The sequence below is a fragment of the Neolamprologus multifasciatus genome, chromosome 7 (genome assembly GCF_963576455.1).
Source record: "Neolamprologus multifasciatus chromosome 7, fNeoMul1.2, whole genome shotgun sequence".
Classification (NCBI taxonomy): Eukaryota; Metazoa; Chordata; class Actinopteri; order Cichliformes; family Cichlidae; genus Neolamprologus; species Neolamprologus multifasciatus.
Window position 1 is genome coordinate 9,129,746 of NC_140445.1, and position 4,112 is coordinate 9,133,857.

Below are 4,112 nucleotides of genomic sequence, written 5' to 3' on the forward strand. Positions count from 1 at the left end.
CTACCCCTGAGGTGGCAGCAGAACATGCTCATCTAAGGCCAATAGCCCATCTCATCCCACCACTCGATCACAAGGCTGAGATCCTCCTCTTACTTGGACGTGACCTACTTAGTGTCCACAAAGCGAGGCAGCATAGAAACAGTCCTCACAATGCCCCATATGCACAGAAACTGCACCTGGGGTGGGTCATCATTGGTGATGTCTGTTTAGGTGATGCTCACAAGCCTGCAGCTGTGGATGCCTATCACACTAATGTGCTTGAGAACAATCGCCCATCCTATTTCAGACCATGTCCAAATATGGTTCATATCAAAGAGAATTACGGGTCCAAGTCTGAGCGTAAAGCCTTCCCTACCACCGAAACAACTAGAGTTAAGGCATGCACTCTTGGAAGCACCATCTTTGATACATCCAAGGACGATAACAAAATCGGCCTTTCTATTGAAGACAAACTGTTCCTAGAGATCATGAAGAGAGAGATGTTCATAGATGACAGCAACAGCTGGGTGGCGCCACTTCCATTTAAGGGACCTCGCCAGTGGCTGCCCAACAATCGCGATCAGGCCGTCAAATGCTTATCCTCTCTTCAGCGCACCCTTGAAAAAAGGCCTGAAATGAAGAAGCATTTCTTTGCTTTCATGCAGAACATATTTGATCGTGACCATGCTGAACTGGCTCCTCCACTTGAGGTGGACAAGGAGTGCTGGTACTTACCTACGTTTGGGGTGCACCATCCTCAGAAGCCGGATCAGATCAGGGTTGTGTTTGACTCAAGTGCAAAGTGCCATGGCGTCTCTCTCAATGATGTTCTCCTCTCTGGACCTGACCTCAATAATAGCTTATTGGGAGTATTGTTGAGGTTCAGACGTGAAAGTGTTGCAGTAACCGCTGACATTGAACAGATGTTTCACAGTTTCATTGTAAGAGAGGACCATTGAAACTATTTGCGCTTCCTCTGGCATGAAGACAACAATCCTGCCAATGACATCTGTGAGTATCAAATGAAGGTTCACGTGTTTGGCAACAGTCCCTCACCATCCGTAGCTATATACAGCCTTCGATGTGCAGCAGCTCATGGTGAAGAGGAATTCGGATCAGATGCACAACGCTTCGTTGAGAGGGAGTTCTACGTTGATGATGCGCTTATGTCAAGGCCCACAGCCAGTGAAGCTATTGATCTAATGAAGAGAGCACAGGAAATGCTTGCCACATCTAACCTTCGCCTGCATAAAATAGCATCAAACAGCTCTGAGGTTCTTGATGCATTTTCTCCAGATGACCGTGCAAAGGGGCTTAAGGAGCTAAATCTGGAGACTGATGTGACACCTACACAGCGAAGTCTTGGTCTGATATGGGACCTAAAGAAAGACGCTTTTACCTTTCGAGTAGCAGAGACAGTGAAGCCCTTTACAAAGAGAGGCGTCTTAGCTACAATCAATGGTCTTTTCGATCCCTTAGGATTTGCTTCACCGGTTACAATCCAGGGAAAGATGCTGCTGAGAGAACTTTCAAGTGAGGTCCTAGACTAGGACACTCCACTGCCTAGAGAAAGGGAGGCCGAGTGGGATACATGGAAAGAATCTCTTGTCGATCTGAAGAATGTACATATTCCAAGAACCTACGCTTCTGCTACGATGTCAACAGCAATCAAAAAAGAGTTACACATCTTTTCAGATGCCTCCACTAAAGCCATTGCAGCAGTTGCTTTCCTAAAGACCACTGGCGAAAATCAGAACCATCAGGTGGGCTTCGTTCTAGGGAAAGCAAAATTGGCCCCACAGTCTGCTCATACAATTCCAAGACTGGAATTGGGAGCTGCTGTGTTAGCTGCAGAGCTTGCCGAAGTCATCACAAGTGAACTGGACCTACATCTTGAGGCAGTTGAATTCTACACAGACAGTCGTGTGGTTTTAGGCTATATAAGCAACCAGACGAAGAGGTTCTATGTATATGTTGGCAACAGGGTGCAGCGAATCAGGAGGATTTCAGAACCAAAACAATGGCACTATGTCCCTACGAGGTCTAACCCTGCTGACATAGGCACACGCTCGGTGCCTGCTGCCATGCTTGGTGACAGTGCCTGGCTTAAAGGACCTGCCTTCTTGTTACAAGCTAGTGTTACAAGAGAAGCTGAAACCTATGACCTTGTGGACCCCGAGTTGGATGATGAAATACGTAGCTTTGTCACTCACACGAGTATTGATGGGTCTCTGCTTGGATCGCAAAGGTTCAGACGATTTTCCTCTTTGAAGAAACTTCTCAAGCCCCTTACCTTGCTCATTCATATTGCAAAGGTCTTCAAGAGCAAAGGTGAAGGTCCCTCTTGCAGTTCATGGCATCATTGCAAACAGTCTCACACAGCAGAGGAACTGACAAAGGCTGAGATTGTTGTCATCAAAAGTGTGCAGAAGGAAATGTTTGAGGAGGAACTTGCCTGTATTGCTAATGGTAAAGACATACCAAAACACAGCTCTTTACAAAAACTCAGTCCCTACTGTGATGATGAAGGACTCTTGAGGATAGGTGGAAAGCTCAAACACGCCAACATCGACTACAAGGAGAAACATCCTCTCATTATTCCAGTTGATAGTAGAACACCATCACCAGCGAGTAATGCATCAGGGACGGGTGTTCACAGAAGGTGCAGTCCGTACTGCTGGATATTGGATTACAGGAGCAAGGAGGCTAATCAAACAGATTATCCACAACTGTATCACCTGCAACAGACTTAGGAAGAGAGCAACTGAGCAAAGAATGGCAGATCTGCCTTCTGATCGTGTCAGCACCGAACCTCCTTTCACCTTCGTGGGTTTGGATGTATTTGGCCCTTGGTCTGTGGTCACAAGGCACACAAGAGGAGGCCAGGCAAATAGCAGAAGGTGGGCTGTTCTTTTTACGTGTCTTAGCACACGTGCTGTGCACATTGAACTGATTGAGTCGATGGACACATCAAGTTTCATCAATTCCCTGCATCGATTCTTCAGTTTGAGAGGGCCTGTTAAGCAGATTCGATCCGATTGTGGGACTAATTTTGTCGGTGCTTGCTGGGAGCTAGGTTTCACACTGACAGACCCCGATGTGTCAAGCATTAAAACATACCTGGGAGAAGAGGGATGCACCTGCATCTTTAATCCACCTCACTCTTCTCATATGGGAGGAAGCTGGGAATGTATGATAGGGTTGTCCCGACGTATCCTGGATGCAATGCTTTTCCAAACCACGCACTCTCACTTGATACACGAGGTGCTTTCCACTCTAATGGCAGAGGTAACAGCCATCATTAATGCTAGACCTTTGTCTCCTATCACAACAGATCCTGACACACCCTTCCTGTTGACGCCTTCCATGCTTCTCACTCAGAAGGTGTGCACTCCTCTCCCCCCTCCGGGAAGTTTTATTGAGAAAGATCTCCATCGACAGCAGTGGAGGCAAGTTCAACACCTTGCAAACACATTTTGGACCAGATGGAGACGGGAGTACTTAGGGACACTGCAAAGCCAGAACAAGTGGCAAAGTAACCATGCAAACCTGAAGGTGGGAGATTTGGTGCTCATCAAAGACGCACAAGTGAGGCGCAATAAATGGCCAATGGGACTTGTCAACCAGATCTTCCCGGATACGGATGGCAGGGTCAGGAAGATTGAAGTGAGGGTCTCAAGAAATGGAACTATTAATACTTACCTGAGACCTGTATCAGAGACAATGTTATTGATGTCCCCAAAGGACTGAGAAGTATGTGTGTCATGATAGTAAACATTGTATTCAGATAGAATCTGTAAAATCTTGCAGTATATGATGTTTCAGTTGGTTCATAATGGTATTTTACATTACCAGACGGAGAGTGTTATGACATGCATAGGTTCTTTCTCTTCAGCACCCTCTGCTGGTCATAGTGGGAATAATCGCCAGCTTTTATTTTGGTGGGGTTTTTCTGTGTTCCTGTGGGTAGAGGAAACAGGAAGCTGGTTGCTTGTTAGCCTGCAGAATATGTTGTTGCTCTTTAAAACGTTTCTGCCTTTCTGTTATTGCTTGTGAGTGTTAATGTACAACATGTTTACAAGTTTATTTGGTGCATTTCTATTACATAGATTTGTTTAGAAACCAGTTATTTC